The following is a 17,820-nucleotide window of genomic DNA, read 5'->3' as shown; positions in this document are numbered from 1 at the left end:
AGCAGGCAGTATTGCTTGTTATCTAGTTGCTTGATAAGCAACTCCTACTGAAGTTCCTTCCTCTACTCAGCCCTTAAAAATACAGGAGCCATATGCAGTCTTCACTTTGGCAACCCTACTGTGCCTTCCTTCTTCCTCTACAAAACACATAACAATTCAGTTTGGAGATAAGTGGAGATCAGAATGAGATTTCCACCCTAAAGTCAAATTGTCTGTATAACTGGTTGTGTGTGTGTATGTGTATCGAGGGAAACGAGTTTTCACAATTTGCCTAAAGATTAGCAAAGAAATGGACAGGCAAGCCTTCTCTGGGGAGGCATCTCCACCATCTGTGTGCTGCCTGTGAAAATTATTAATCAATTGTCAGGTATTTAAACGTGGAGGCTAGAATTTAGTGCAATTTTGTTTAGTTCGGGGCTTTCCAAAGTTGGTGGGATAGACTTCTGAGTAGATATGAAAGGTTTAGGCTGTGTGGATGGACAGGCACTTGTCTGCTGTTAATGCGGCAGCGACTGTTGTCATGACTACTGAGGTTGCAATAAGTTCTAGGCAACTGGGCAAGCAACATCATCCCACTAAACTTCAAGCAATCCTATATTTATTTGGGTTCAGAGCCTGGCTTGGAATATTTAATTCACATTTAGGCAGATAAAAAGCAGCCCAGCGTTGCGGTGTTCCTGCCTGTGGGAACAGACAGTCCTGTCACATCTGGAGGGCCTTGTATATGGCATTAATTGCTCCCTTTGGAGACCGGGAAGCTCTATGCATACGAGGTCATCATTTGGCTGACTGACAGGGAAGTGTCAGGTTTACGTGGGATAAGCCTTTTCTGCTCTCTGCCGATGAGACGATGAATGTGTCATTTTCAAGATATTAGTCTCCGAGTGCCCGGCTGGGTGCAAGTGCCATTTGTTCCAGTGCAGCTTATGCTTAGTGGAGTATTTTGAGGACCAGGCTGACCATCTGTTCTTGAAAATCCACTCAGTACCAAATGTCATCCTGACTGCGGGCTGCAGAAACTGAGGGCAAATCTACACTGTGGATTTGAAAGACTGTTACCTGCTCTTCCCAGGGAACTTTAGGATTTCTAGTTCTATGAAGGACGGCTAGTTATACCTCACTGAACTATATTCTCCACGATTGTTTTGGCAGTTGCCAAATGGAGAAAACTTTGCAGTCGAGATATGTCCTGATGCTCAAAGTTCATGTTTTAACTCCCACCAATTATTTATATATATTTTTTCTCAATTAGATATGATTTTAATTACATAATCTAATTTTCTGACAGATTCTTTAACATATTGGGGCCAAGAGCAACAAATCAGTTGCTAAGTCTGTTATAATGGCAATTTGACCAGTTATTAAGATATCCAGAAATATTTTCCAGGGATCCTATTCATGTTAATAAAGATAAACAGATGTTCCACTAGCTATATTCAGGAACACAGAATAAAATGCTTTGCAATCTTTTTGAAACACTAGATAGAAGAGTGTCCTGCTAGGCTCAGGACAACAATACTATTACATATGGATGCCACTGAACACAAGGGCATTGACTTCTGGTTAGCAATGACAAGGATTGTACAGTTATTTTCAGAATACGGGTAGCTGTCTGTACTCAGTAGAAGGAAAGTTTAAAAAGTACAATATTGAAGTTTTTTAAAATTATATTTAATGGTGAAACTCGTCACATGAAATAATCTTTTTATCCTGCTCTCTGCCAAGTGTTCAGAAATGGCTATCACTCAAAGGGTAGATTTAGCTGCATTCTCTGCAACAGCAATCTCTCTTTTATGTTTTACAAAACTAAATACTGGTTCCAGTTCTTCATAGATGAGGTTCTTCTACATTTGGCTTTATGGGCATAATCTTTACATTGTATATTCCACACTCACACCTCCTTATACTTTAATTTGTGGTGTGTATGCTTTATCTTTAAATATATGATTAATTTGCTGATGTTGTTTGTTTGTTGTTCTTGGTATTTTGAAATACACTACAGAGCAGCGATGGCCCTCCAGTTGTTTTTGGTCTGCATCATTCATCATTCCGTGCCACTAGTTTAGCTACTTAGGGCTCATGGGAGTTGCAGGGTTTTGACCCTGAAAGGTAGCTTATAAATATTTTAAGTAAACAAACCATAATCCTACTGAAAATGCCAAGGTATTTCCAGAATGACCCCAAGGCCAATTAAATGTGATGCAGGAGACCTGTTGGTATCATCTTCCATATTTTGAGAAGTGTTAATAACAGTGGTGGGTGGAGGATACGGCACTGTAGGGGAAACTATTATGACACAAGAATTTATCTTTTCTCCTCTGCAACAGTTCCCTGATTAAAATTTGAATGACAAGTTACTTTTCCCCTTTCAGGACAAAACAATATAGGTAGAAGATATCTGTATGTTTTCCACAATGATGCAAATAGGTTGGTGGGATAGGGTGCTGGATCTGATTATTACTTGTATGTTTATGAACTGTTTTTCTGTTTGCCACAGTCACAAAAACAGAGTAGTAAACACCAGATTATATCTAATTATACATATTAAATAGATATATTTATTTGTTTATACGTATATATAATACACTATACATATAAAGCATGATTCAAAGCCACATTTGAAAACTATGGCTGGATAGAAGAAGACAGTTTTGGCCTCATGCCAGAAGCCTCGTGGATTCAGCCTTACTTCTCTTCTGAGATGGTTCCAGACTGAAGGTATAGCTATAGAGAAAGCCCTGTCTCATTTATCTGAATATGGAAACCAGCACAGAGGGAAAAATCTAAATACTTTCCCTCACAGTTGCCCTGATTAAGACTGGTGGATGTTGAAAGTGCCATTAACCTTTTCAAAACTACATATGTAGCATACCTTCCACTATTCTAGACATACAAACTGGTACATGTATGGCTAAGCATTATCAGAATATGGTCAAGATTACAAAAGACACTAATATGAAAAAACACAGAGATTATGAGAAACTGAAGACGTTTGCTTTTGCCTGAGCCTCCTGGGAAGAGCAAGATTCTACCTACTCTTTTCCTCTTCTCTCTTCCTGAAATAACTGACATCAAACCACTTTTGGCCTTTGAAATCAGTTTGCAGCAGCTGACGTAAACTAATGACAAACAGAAAGTTGGAGGAGGAGAGAAATTTAACCACTTCAAAAGCATCTGAGAAAATGGGATGACAGATGACTCATTGGAACTCTCCCTGCCAAGTTGGGACAGTTGGAGGCTATGATTTAGTTGACCTTTAAATTGCTAGGTGAGGGAAGTTGTCTTCATGTGTCCTTGGCGGTTTTATTGAACAATATTTTTAAAGCATAATGATAAAGTAGGAGCTGTCTGTCCAGGGCTCAAATCATGCAGAATTTTAAACATCTAAAATTATACTTGCCACTTTTTTGGGAAGGTGCTGTGTTTTCATACCTAAACTATACACAGAAATTCAACTTATGGAAAGTATAATATCCTGCATCGCCACAGTTGTGCTCCTTGAATCTCTCACTGGTGCAGAGGTAAGATCAGAGGCGGTCCAACCATAAGGCGAAATAGGCATTTGCCTGTGGCGCCATCGTCCCGGGGGCACCATCATCCTGGGAGGAGGGCACCACTCTCCACCTCCTTCTCTTTCGGGCCTTCCAGCGGCTGCGCTGGGCCTTCCGGCCGGCGCAGACCCACCTTCGCACCACGCAAGCCCACCTTTGGGGCCTTCAGAGATTGTGAGGTCTGTAGGAACTTGGAAGCTAGGTATGTGGGGTTTATATATCTGTAGAAGGTCCAGGGTGGGAGAAAGAACTCTTCTTTGAAGCAGGTGTGAATGTTGTAATTAATCACCTTGATTAGCATTTAATGGCCCTGTGGCTTCAAGACCTGGCTTCTTCTTGCCTGGAAGAATCTTTTTTTGGGAGGAGTTAGCTGTCCCTGATTGTTTACTGTCTGGATTTCTTCTGTTTTCAGAGTGTTGTTCTTTATTTATTGTCCTGATTTTAGAGGGTTTTTTTTTAATACTGAGGGCTATCTGGGTTATCTAAGTCCACACTGCCCTATATCCCTGTTCAATGTTTAGTGTTAAATTTGCAAATATAGTAATTCCTACATAACATTACCATGTATTGAACTGCTTTTTCTATTGATTTGTTGTAAAACATGATGTTTTGGTGCTTAATTTTTAAAATCATAATGTAATTTGATGTTTTATAGGCTTTTCCTTTATACTTCCTTATTATCCAACATTTTCGCTTATCCAACGCTTTTATTTTTCAGTGATTGGTTTGGGGGGGGGGGCGCCAAAATTCTGTTCGCCTACACTTGAAAAATACCTAGGGCCAGCTCTGGGTAAGATACACAGGAACACTGGCAGATGATACTCCCTCAAGACTCTACGAGCTGCAAAAATAACCATTGGAACTCCAGAATTGATTTTTAATATGGCTTCCTGTTTCCCAGTAGTACTTTGTGCAGACACTGCAAGAGAGAAAAATATAAATATTCCCACCCAAGCAAGATAATGTTTTTCCTCAGTATATTGGGCATGTAGGGAGATCCTTCCATTAAAATGTAATGTCCTTCCAAGTTGGTGTGGATGCATTGAGCCTTCCAGTTATTTCTGACTTATAGTGACCCTAAGACAAACTTATCATGGGGTTTTCCTGGCAAGATGTGCTCAGAGAGGGGTTGCATTACTTTCCTCTGAGGCTGAGAGAAGAGTATGACATGCCTAGTGGGTTTCCATGTCTGAGTAGGGATTCGAACTCTGGCCCAAAGCCCAAACCACAACAGCATCCTGGCTCCCACATTTCCAAGTACAACATTTAAAGCCAGATCATAAAGTTGTTTCTCCTGTGCTCTGTGCTCATGCCTGGCAAAACTGGCTCTCCTGTTCGCCTTCCATTCTTATTTGCTTCCGGGTCTACAAACCTGCTTTGCAAAGTAGGACCAATTAAGTTTTCTGTCAAAACTCTTCAATTGGCTTCCTCGGGGAAGTCCCATCAACTTCACTGCAATTTAGTCAAATGAGAGTTCATGTCTAAAACCAGGACATGATGGCAGAACTGAACAAAAACAAAAGCTTCACTTCCAGCAGTGGAGTTAAGGACAGACCGCAAAGCTGTTCCACGCCTCCTGGGAGTGGGAAATTGCTGCAGTAGCAGCAGACATTTGCGTGGAGGGAGGAGGGGGAAAGGGCTGAGCTTTGGGCAAATGGGTGGAGAAATGTGTCCGATTTAGAAGAGAGGCGGGGTTGGAGGTGGGAGCAGGTGGCAAGTTGTTTATCTGCTCAGCTGTTGTGTGTGGCCTGACAGAGACAGACAAAAGCAGCTGCCAGGAGGAAGGAAACCAAGGGTCTTCCCCTCAGACTGTACCTTTCAGGTTTGTAACCACTGCACAAACAGCAGCCAACTTGCAATATACAGGTCTCCTTGACTGACTCTTCTGGAGGCTGGACCTTTTCTTCAAAAGGATCCTCACCTTGCCCTTGGATCCACACTACAGCAGTATACAATATTCCCCTTCAGGGTTTCTGACCTTTCTTAATAGAAGTGCAAGGCATTTGCTGAGAGAGAGGGAGGGAGATCTCCATGCAAATACCCTGCTGTGTGCCAGCAGGAGCTTTGGCAATGCTGTCTAGGATGAACATTGGTTGCTGCACATACTAATGTGCAGGGAACATCCCCCAGGGTGGGACAGCTGTGCCCCTGAAAGTGTGTGTGGGAGCCGGCTTTGTGATCTGTCAAGCTAGAACGCCTCGGCAAAGCTCTCTGGAGCCTGCCAACAAACCAGAGGACACTTCTCCTCCCAACTCTAGGATGGCAGGAGCTTTCTGATTTGTGAAAGCTATGCCAACTCTAGCTTATCTTTTCAAGACTAAAACCTTTTTGCTTCCCTCAGCCAGGAGTTGGCGTTGATGGTGTCACTGTTGCTTTTATTCTTGTTGATCTGTTCGGTGCCGCTAACACTGTTTGGCGCAGAAGGGAAAAATATTAAGATGAGGTTTAATTTGTTCAAAGGGCTTTAGACAAGGTTAATATAAACTCATCAATAACTGTCAGTTTTTATTTTGCTCTCATTCTGATGTAATTTGGAAGAGATGCATAGACCAAAGTGCTCTGTGCATAGAGATCCCTCCCTCTTAATTGTTATAGACTGAATGATATTTCAGGCAGCCACTAAACAGACTCATTTAAAAGCTTGTCTGTGGTGCCTCGAAGTGAATAGGCAATAATATGTAGCCTTCAATCATCTTGATGTGACAGGGACATCCCTAATCAATTCTCTCTTACCCCATGTTTTCAAATGCTTTAGAAATGTCCCTGTTTTTTGCTCCTCCTCTCTATTCCCCCTTTGTTTTCAGCTTATTGCAATTACTGCAAAATGAATGTAAACTGAAAAAGTAGTTTGCATTCTGCTAATTCAGAATGGGGGGAGAGGGGGCAGAATCTCATCTTTCCCAAGATGCTCAGGCAAAAGCAAACTGCGACAGTTTCTTCTAGCATGCGTGTTCTTTGTTATTAATAATTTTTGCCATCTTGACTACACTTAGATGTTGCAAGGCCTCATGAGTCCAGGTTTTCATCTGTGAATAGCAGCATGGGAGATGATTAACTCCAGCTAATAGTGCAAGTTCTCCTCTCCCTCCAAGACTAGGTTAGCGACAGTTGGGATGGAAGGACGACTTTATGGGCCTCACCATGATGGAACTGTATTTGCCTTTTCTTCTCTCCCTCCAAGATCAGGACAGAGGCAGTAACTATGGAGGGAGGACCTTTTATCTCTTTCTGGGCCTAGGCATGGTGGACCTGTGCCTGCCTCTTTTCAATCTCCCAGGCCACTAACCTTAAGCTATACAATAAGGAACAACCCCCTCTCTGAAATAAATAAATAGAGAAGACAGTACAAGTCATGTGGGAATAGGGGTGTTGATGATGTCCTTAGGGTTCCCACTTTAAAGAACAGGGCTCCTGTGTCTAGAAAAGGGAATTTTAGTAGGTGTTGCACAACAATTAAAGGTGCAGGAGACCTTCGCTTATTTCACTTGGCAACCTTAGATGTCCCAGACATTCATGGACTCAGTCTGTTATAGCACTTATATAGATTCTGCAAGTGTAAGTTGGGGACAAGTGGTGTCCAGTTGATAGAATTTTTTTAATCAGAAATGAAATATTGCAGCAAATGCAGTTTTCTGCCACAGAAACACCATCTTAATGAAATGTATTAGGTGTTGTGCAACAGTTGTGGAACAGCTGCAGGTTTTTGATGTGCATAGTAAACGTGTCATTTATCTGAGAGAGCTCTAACTTTAAGCAGTTTACCACCACTCATGCCAAAATAGATCCACTGCCAGGGATTTTTTCCTGGCTTATTTATGCAATAACCTCCTCAGGGAAGGTCACTAAGTAAAACAATGAAGGGCTCATGTCAGTAGAACACATAGTAGCTGTAATGTGCTTGCAAGCCAGATGTGATCCAAGTGGGTCTGCACTGTGCGGTCTGCAGCTGTCTTCTTTGCTGATTAATTGAAGGAGCTAACAGAGACAGGCGGTCCTGGCAGACATTAAGCCATCTCATTTGAAATAAATTAGGCTCTGCAGTTGTGGAATTTTCAACTCACATCTTAATTTTTTCAAAATCAGCCATGGCTATGAAAACCATGAGTCTAACATTTAAAAGCTGCCAGATTTGATCGAAAAACGACTGGGATCCGGTGTATGTGATTGCATGCCAGGCAACCATATTTATATTTTCAAGATATACTCTGAAGCTGTTAAAAATTGTGTTGTTGCTGTTGTTGTTCTGTACCTTCAAGTCATTTGTGACTTATGCCCACTCTAAGATGGACCTATCATGGGATTTTGTTGGTAAGATTTGTTCAGAGCACTCAATAGTCCCAATCCGATTCACTCTCCTTCCTCGTTTCTGCTTGTAACTTTAAAGCAATTTCCTGTTGTTCCCAGTGCTGTGTGTGTGTTCAGAATGCCGTTAGGTTATTACAGTTTTGTACTTTCCAACTGTCCTAATTTAGCAATGATAGTCCCATTAATTCACAGGCATTCCATTTTTAAGTTGGTCTTAAATATTCCCAGTTTCTTTCTTCTCTTCCCTGTTGCATGGCCATACCTATCCTGGTTTTCATTCATGGAATGTGGAAAGGTATGAAGTACTGCATACCTAAATACATTAAAGGAATCTGTTTGGTCTTGGAAGCTAAGCAGGGTCAGCCCTGGTTAAAATGAAAGTGCACCAAGGTAGTATCAGGTGCTGTAGGTTATATTTAGAGGAAGAAACTGGCAAAACCACCTCTAGGTATTCCTTGCCTAATAAAACATCATGAAATTAATGGGATCACCAGAAATTGATGGACATATGCAATTCTGTAAATGTTAAGCTCCAAGTGAAGTCAACCAGTGTGACATTTCAATTGTTGGACAGCGTTCAAGCAAGATCCTGTAAATATATGCAAAGTTAACTAGCAAAAAAGCAGTGTACTTTTTATGAGCACCAGATGTACATTTTGAAGTGTATTGACAAGTACTACTGCAGTGTTATCAGTGCAGAACAAAGAAGACCACATTACTTTGTACAGATCTGTGATAAAATCCCTGACCTACTCAACCATGATGTTACATGAGTGATTTATGATTAATTGCTATAGCTCTTTCTAGTAGTCAAAACAGATGTTCCTTGCTTCTTTGTTTATAAAATCTATCACTTTCCTTCAAAAATAGACATTTCTGGAAGGTCTACAAACAATGCAACCAAAATAAAACTGCATAATCAATAAATGAATATAAATAGCATTTTCACAATTTCAAGTTTGTTTAAAAGTTTATTTCTGGAAGAAATAAAGTTTAACAGGCTGGAAAATTCACATTAAGTTTAAAAAACCCAGGAAATTCAGGACCAGGAAAATACATTAAAGCTGGGCATCATTACAAGGAAGGCATCATGACAAGGAGTTAATGCTTTCATTGCCTTCTTTCAGATGGAAAGGATATTGGAAGGATGGCCTGACAGCAGCAGGCTTTCTCTTGCTCTACGTTTATTTATCATTGTATGCAGATATTTTAGTAATAATGCATACTAGAAACTGTGCACAAATCATGATTCTGTTATCCTTCTCACCATTTCACCTGGATTCATTATCCCACATTTTAAATGCCTATATAGGGTTTATGTCTCACCTTAACATACTCTCAAAATCATTATGAGGATAAATGAGACAACCCCAGAAATGTGTGCCCATAGGAATTGTGGGATACTAATGTGATTTATATTGCTAGATGCAACTTGGCTCAAGAGACTTGCACATTAGTAGTGAATGTGATCCCTATTTTCAAGATAGGGAAAAAAGGATGACCCAAACAATTACCGTCCAGTCAGCCTCACGTCCATACCAGGCAAGATTCTGGAAAAGATAATTAAGGAAGTGGTCCATAAACACTTAGAAAGGAATGCGGTCATTGCTAATAGTCAACACGGATTTATCAAAAATAAGTCATGCCAGACTAATCTGATCTTTTTTTCCCAATAGAGTTACAAGCTGGGTAGATGCGGGGAACACCGTGGATGTAACATATCTGGATTTCAGTAAGGCCTTTGACAAGGTCCCCTATGGCCTTCTGGCAAACAAACTAGTCAAATGTGGGCTAGGCAAAACTACGGTTAGGTGGATCTGTAATTGGCTAGGTGAACTAACCCAAAAGGTGCTCACCAATGCGTCTTCTTCATCCTGAAAAGAAGTCACGAGTGGAGTGCCATAAGAAGGGTTCCATCATGGGCCCGGTTCTGTTCAACATCTTTATCAACGACTTAGATGAAGGGTTAGAAGGCACAATCATCAAGTTTGCAGACGACATCAAATTGGGAGGGAGAGCCAACACTCCAGAAGACAGGAGCAGAATTCAAAACAATCTTAACAGATTAGAGAGATGGGCTGAAACTAACAAAATGAAGTTCAACAGGGACAAATGCGAGATACTCCACTTAGGCAGAAAAAAATAAATGCAAAGATACAGAATGGGGGATGCCTGGCTCGACAGAAGTATGTGTGAAAAAGACCTTGGAGTCCTTGTGGACAACAAGATAAACATGAGCCAACAATGTGATGCGGCAGCAAAAAAAGCCAATGGGATTTTGGCCTGCATAAATAGAAGTATAGATCCAGGGAAGTCATGCTACCCCTCTATTCCGCCTTGGTCAGACCACACCTGGAATACTGTGTTCAATTCTGGGCACCGCAGTTGAAGGGAGATGCTCACAAGCTGGAACATGTCCAGAGGAGGGTGACTAAAGCGATCAAGAGTCTGAAGAACAAGCCTTATGAGGAGCAGCTTAAAGAATTAGGCATGTTTAGTCTGCAGAAGAGAAGACTGAGAGGAGACATGATAGCCATGTATAAATATTTGAGGGGAAGTCATAGGGTGGAGGGAGCAAGCTTGTTTCTGCGGCGCAGGAACTTAGGATGTGGAACAATGGCCTTAAACTACAGGAAAGGAGATTCCACCTGAACATTATGAAGAACTTCCTAACTATGATGTCTGTTCAGCTGTGGAACTCTGCCCGGAATGTGATGGAGGCTCCCTCTTTGGAGGTTTTTAAACAGAAGTTGGATGGCCATCTGTCAGGGGTGCTTTGAATGTGATTTCCTGCTTTTTGGCAGGGGGTTGGACTGGATGGCCCATGAAGTCTCTTCCAACTCTATGATTCTATGAATGCATGGTCTTGAGAGCAATCACATCACATCTGGAAAAGAAGCAGGATGAAAAATTATGTGGTAAATCTTTTTCCCCCTCCACCATCTCTACTGATACATCTCTCACTACCGGTATTCAATATTCACAGAATATTGGTTAAATTAGTTTTGATTTGAGGGTAGCCTTCCTCAGCCTCTCCTATAGACAGTAGTCAAGACATCTGGAGGGCACTGGAGTGCAGAAGCTCACTTTAGTGTGAGAGTTTATGGATTGCTTATATATAATAATAATAATAATAATAATAATAATAATAATAATAATAACAATAATAATAACCACAGCACAGACAGCAGCAGAGACTCCAGCAACACTTGGAATGGTGGAACAGATTGAACCAGAAGAAAGAGTGGAGCTTTTGCAAGAATTTGAAGAACCAGCACTTGAAACACCTGTTGAACCACCAGGAACCTTGACAGCAAGACAACAAGAGCTCAAGGATAAGATTGTGGCTCATGCTGCAGCAAATGCAATAAGAAAGCAGCTCCCAACTCTAAAAACAGTGCCCAAGAGACACCTGGCGCCTCTCATGAAAGATGTGAATGCAGCACTCTCCACTGTCCAAATAACATCAATTGAACAAACAAACCAGTATGCCTACAGTGCAGCAGTGATAGTAACAGAAGAGCTTGGGCTCCTACAACCAAGGCAGCCCCAAAGAAAATCGACTGGAAAACCAAAGTGGAAGGTCAGGCTGGAGTTGAAAATCAAAAAGCTTAGATCAGATGCAAGTAACCCGAAAAATATGAAAGAGAAGAAACTGAAGAATGACAAAATCAAGCAATACCTGATCCGAAAGTACTGGCTGAACACCAGAAAAATTGAAGAAGCTTTGGAGATCGTGAAAGAACAAATTACAGCAACAGCCAGAAAAATTGAAAGGTATGAAGCCAGAATCATCCAGTACAGACAAAATCAACTGTTTCAATCAGACCAAAGACGGTTCTACCAGAGTCTGAGCCAAACAACAGACACAGTAACCATAAAACCAGAGAAAACTGCAACAACGAAGTTCTGGAAAGAACTTTGGGAAAACAATAAAAACTACAACAAAAACGCTGGATGGATAAAGGAGTTTGAAGGAAAATTCTCACAGAACAAAATGGAACTGATGAAAATAACAACTGAAATGATCAGCAAACGAGTGCAAAAAGTCAAGAACTGGACATCGCCTGGTAGTGATCAACTTCATGGATTTTGGCTCAAACATCTGATTAGTTTACATGGAAAAATGGCCCAACAATTCAATGAGATGCTGCAGAAAGGAAGTATCAGTGAATGGCTAACAACTGGAAGAACATACCTGATACAAAAGGATCCAACAAAAGGAGCAGCACCAGGAAACTACAGGCCAATAACGTGTCTGCCCACTATGTTTAAACTACTGACTGGCATCATAGCTGACAGAATTCAAGACTATCTTGAAGAAAATAACATCTTGCCAGATGAACAGAAAGGCAACAAACGGAAAAGCAGGGGCACAAAAGACCAGTTATTGATTGACAAAATGATCCTGGAGAACTGTAAGAGCCGAAAAGCTAATCTTCACATGACGTGGATTGACTACAAAAAGGCCTTTGACTCACTCCCACACAGCTGGATCATCAAGTGCCTGGATGCCATCGGGATTTGTAAAAACGTTGGCACCTTCATTGAAAACATGATGGAGCACTGGAAAACTGAACTGTTTGTTGGAAATGAAAGCTATGGACTTGTCAACATCAGAAGAGGAATTTTCCAGGGAGATTCATTGTCCCCTCTGCTTTTCATTATTGCCATGATCCCTCTGTCAACAATCTTACAAAAAACAAATCTCGGCTACCAAACATCTAAGAATTCTCACAAAATTTCACATTTGATGTACATGGATGACCTGAAGCTATATGGGAAAACAGAAACTGAAATTCAGTCTCTGACCAACACTGTCCGAATTTTTAGCACTGATATCAACATGGAGTTTGGTTTGGACAAATGTTCGACAGTGGCATTGAAGAAGGGAAAAATCATTGAAAGTGAGGGCATAAATATGCCCAATGGCCAAACAATAAAGTGTCACCAGCCAGAGGCCTATAAATATCTGGGCATATTACAGCTGGACAACAGCAAGCATGAACATGTGAAAACTGTGGTCAGCAAAGAATACACACAAAGGGTCAGAAAAATTCTCAAAAGCAAGCTCAATGGAGGCAACACCATCAAGGCCATAAACACCTGGGCCATACCTGTCATAAGATATACTGCTGGCATCATAAACTGGACACAGATGGAACTGGACAATTTGGACAGAAAAACAAGAAAACTCATGACCATTCATCATTCACTGCACCCTCGCAGTGATGTTGACCGGCTATATCTGCCTAGAAGATCAGGGGGCAGAGGACCCCTACAAGTAAAACAAGCAGTCAAAGAAGAAGAACATGCCCTGGCAGAATATGTCAAGCAAAGTGAAGAACCTGCTTTGATTGAAGTCAAAAATCAGAAACTCCTCAAAGCACAGCAGACAAAAAACCAGTACAAGAAAACCACACTACAAACTAGAGCTGACAACTGGCACAACAAAACATTGCATGGAAAGTTCCTTGACAAAATTGAAGGAAAAGCTGATAAGGAGAAGACCTGGCTCTGGCTCACAAATGGGACCCTGAAGAAGGAGACAGAAGGCCTGATCCTTGCAGCCCAGGAGCAAGCCATCAGGACAAATGCAATTAAGGCCAAGATCGAAAAATCAGCTGATGACCCAAAATGCAGACTGTGCAAGGAAACAGATGAAACCATTGATCATATCCTCAGCTGCTGTAAGAAAATTGCACAGACAGACTACAAACAGAGGCACAACTATGTGGCCCAAATGATTCATTGGAACTTATGCCTCAAGTACCACCTGCCAACAGCAAAGAACTGGTGGGATCACAAACCTGCAAAAGTATTGGAAAATGAGCACGCAAAGATACTGTGGGACTTCCGAATCCAGACTGACAAAGTTCTGGAACACAATACACCAGACATCACAGTTGTGGAAAAGAACAAGGTTTGGATCATTGATGTTGCCATCCCAGGTGACAGTCGCATTGAAGAAAAACAACAGGAAAAACTCAGCCGCTATCAGGACCTCAAGATTGAACTGCAAAGACTCTGGCAGAAACCAGTGCAGGTGGTCCCGGTGGTGATCGGCGCATTGGGTGCTGTGCCAAAAGATCTCAGCCGGCATTTGGAAACAATAGACATTGACAAAATCACGATCTGCCAACTGCAAAAAGCCACCCTGCTGGGATCTGCACGCATCATCCGAAAATACATCACACAGTCCTAGACACTTGGGAAGTGTACGACTTGTGACTTTGTGATACAAAATCCAGCATATCTATCTTGTTTGCTTTGTCATACAATAATATTATTATTATTATTATTATTATTATTATTATTATTATTATTATTATTATTATTTTATTATGACACAGCAAACAAGATAGATATGCTGGATTTCATATCACAAAATCACAAGTCGAACAGTTAGTATATATAAGCTGCCCTGAGTCCTCTTGGGGAGACACGGTGGGATAAACAATAAATAATAATAATAATAATAATAATAATAATAATAATAATAATAACAACAACAACTATTATTATTATTATTATTATTTATTGTTTATCCCACCGTGTCTCCCCAAGAGGACTCAGGGCAGCTTATATATATTAACTTGCCACAGACAGGGTACAAGTATTTTTATTCTAACATGTCCTCTCTTTTAATGCACTCAGGTGAAACAAAGCTTGAAAAGTTATATTTCTGAAGTACACTTCATAGACACCCCCCTCCCCTTCAGCATGGATACTGACTACAGCCATCACCGAGAAGTTTTTAGTCGCTGGAAAGAAAAATCAGTTGTCCAAACTCTTAATTAATTAGGAGTTAAAGTGGAATGAGTAGATAGCAATAAAAGTGACTGCATACAGCATCTTGGAGGAAGTGTTAGTAATTGATTGACCTGGAAAGCATAAACTTTTGCTTTCACTAGTAATAATATGAACATTCATTTCCTTTAAACTAGTAGCAAGTAAATGGTAGGTAGGATAAGGCAGACAATATAAAAACAGCAGGGGCAGGGAGGGGATTCCAAAGGGATTGTTGACTTTGATTGAAATGCAAGGCAGGGGCATTGGAAAGGGGGACTATTCACTCCGCCTGCTTCCAGGGCTGGCTGCTCTGGGGCAAGCCCATCATCTGAAAGAGGCCTTTGTGTGGCGCTCCCTTGGGCCTCTTGTCTTGCATGCCAGCAGGTAGCAATTGTTAAGATCCACTGAGCAGGGTCAGAGTGGAAAGAGGCAAAAATGGCTTCTGTTGTCACAGAGAGCAGGAATCTTCAGAGGTCTTGTCTCTGGCAACAATGCTGCAACCCTGGCTAGCCTTGCCTTGCTTTGCCAACTTCAAAAGGATCTTTGGCTCATTGTTAGCGTTTTCTGGGTGGGTACCATTTCTGTGTCATAAGTGGAGTAGTTTAACAGAATGGAACACATCTCAAAATAAGAAAGGGACGCAGGGTTTAACTGTTTCTGCCCGCCATTTTCAAGTGAGAAATGCTTAGCAAACTGTTTAGCCCAAATAATGCTCCAGAAAAGCTGAATGAGGTTGAAGGTCATAGATTTTATGACCCTCCACCAGAAGTGCTTGCTACACTAGGAAGTAATTTCACCAAGCATCTATCTAGGTGCCTCTGATAGAATGTAAAGGAACAATGACGGTGCATCTAAATGAAGGGAATATATGAAGATGTTATCTATTTGTGGATCAAAATTTGATAGACAATTTGTTTTATAAAATATCTAAGCTGTTTACAATAAAATAGATATATTAAAGTATTAAAACAAATTGCTAAAGGCAACATAGTAAAAAAGAGTAAAATTAATTTAAATATGAATTTATTAAAGATTGGTGTGACATTAATAATAGGAAAATAATAAGGGAAAAGTCCAGCTGGATGCCAACACAATACAGTGGGTGTTTCTGACCATGGATTTAGCTGCCAGTGTAAACTTGCCCACATCTATGTCTTTGAATTCCATCAACTCATAAAAAGGTTCCCTATAAGTATAATGGCAGTCTACATTTTCAGATAGGTTGACAGGCATCCACATCTCCATTTTTAAAAATATAAAAGAATTGAGAGTAGAAGATATATTGCTATTTGAAAATAACTGCACCCAGTCTCTGGGCACATATCCTTTTGGCAAATGTGAATTTCTATGAAGATATGGAGACCACCTTTTGAAAACCACTAGTAAAGAAAAACATGACCTTGTTAGAAGTCAACTCTTTGAACAAGTGATATTCATAAACATTCATGTAATGGCACACAAGTAACTCAGGTGTTAAACTGAAGAACCATGTCTTTGAGCTGCCAAGGACAAAAATATGTCACTACAAAAATATATTTGGTTAGCAGAGGATGGTTATTTCTTTAAAGTTGAAATTGTAGTTGCATTTGCCCTACATATACACTTTTTTAAAACCTCTTCGTTTAAAATATTCACTCAGATATAAAGAACAAAGTCTTCTTTGAAAACCAACATATCTTGTTTACTCATAAACATCTTTTATTAATTCACCATATAGGTACATTTCTTATTGAAGTTCAGATAGGATATAGCTTCTCTGTGTTGAGTACACAGGGTATCATTCGTAATCAGTAGTCCATAGTCTTTAAGTATATTTGTACTCACTAAAGGCCATAAGCATAAATGCACCCACTTCCGCTGAGGTCTGATGTAACTGAATACAAAATGGAGTACTGAGTCTGAATATGCTCAGTACAACCACATGTCTATAACCCCTCCCACACCAAAGAGATATGTCAAACTGGCAAATCAACATACAAATAGAATACAAGTTAGCAAATATATACATTAACAATTAGTGTAGGCTTGGGATGTTGCTATTTCCAACAATTGCTTCTTCAGCAAAAAGCCCTCTGCTCTGCTGGATTGGGGCAATGGTAACTGTAGCATTAACAATAATGTTAGGCGAGGATTTTTCCACTTCAATCCACTTTAAAGGAGGCACTCACTGCAGAATTCTGGGGTTTGTAGATTAGGGAGGAACCTTTAAACTGCTCATCCAGAGAAGCCCTGGGCCTCTGTAAACTACAAGTCCCAGAATTCTGCAGGAGGCATTCACAGCATTTAAAGTGGATTGAAGTGGGAAAATGCTCAATTGTGACAAGGAAGTCTACTCTCACTTAGGGCAACCTTTCGTATGTGTTTTTGGCAAGAATTATTCAAAGGAAGTTCATCCTTGTTTTCCTCTGAAATTGAGAGAGTGTGACTTGTCCAAGGTCGCCCAGTGGGTTACCATGGCTGTGCAGGGAGTTAAACTATGATCTCTCAGGGTCCAGGTCCAGCACTCAAAGCACAATGCCACATTCTCTCTCCCTTTCCCTTACTCCAGTTTCCTCACTATCCTAGACAGCCTGAGCATTACCCATGTTGCAGGGAGCCATGAGAGCTGTGATCCAAAACCACAGAATTCTGGGGCTTGTAGTTTAGTGAGAACCAGGACTTTAGTGACTGAGAATTTTAAAGGCCTCTCCCTGAACTACAAGCCTCAGAAATCTGCAGGATTTAAAGAGGGATGTACATAGTGTAGCATGATGAGGAACTATTTCTAAAAGCTCATTGCAAGCACTTAGCTCTGGTCATCACCTGTCCCTTTCCAGCAGTTTCCTAGGAAGAGAAAGAAAAGGGGTGAGTTCAGACCATTCTGCTACCACTCATTTGAGCTCTTTCCACTCTAAGTATATGTCTCAGGTGCTTTTAAACAAATATTGCCCTACCTCTGTTCTTGTTCCTCATTGTTTAAACAACCCTCATTTTTCCTTTTTCTTCTGCATGACCAATTTATTTATTTCGTGTCAAAAGCATTGCATAACAAATATATTTTAAAATGATGGGAAAAAAGGAAATCACAAGCAACTAAATAGTTTTAGACCAAAAGCGGGCAACAGCAACCGCATTGTCCGTAGCTTTAAACAACTCCTCCTCCGTACATGAGGCAGGACATTGTGGGCACTGG

At 40.7% G+C, this 17,820-nt stretch overlaps 1 protein-coding gene across 1 annotated transcript in view; it reads left to right on the top strand.

The window, feature by feature from the left end:
- Positions 1–5,221: 5,221 nt before the first annotated feature.
- The window catches only part of ada2 (adenosine deaminase 2), a 32,307-nt gene continuing 19,708 nt past the window's right edge, over positions 5,222–17,820 (top strand). The window contains exon 1 of the mRNA XM_008110473.3: positions 5,222–5,373. The gene's annotated coding sequence lies outside the window, so the exon portion shown is untranslated. The remainder of the gene's footprint in view (positions 5,374–17,820) is intronic.

Source organism: Anolis carolinensis, chromosome 5 (genome assembly GCF_035594765.1).
Source record: "Anolis carolinensis isolate JA03-04 chromosome 5, rAnoCar3.1.pri, whole genome shotgun sequence".
Taxonomy (NCBI): domain Eukaryota; kingdom Metazoa; phylum Chordata; class Lepidosauria; order Squamata; family Dactyloidae; genus Anolis; species Anolis carolinensis.
Note: the sequence above shows the minus strand (reverse complement) of the source record. Positions and strands in the feature narration are given on the sequence as shown.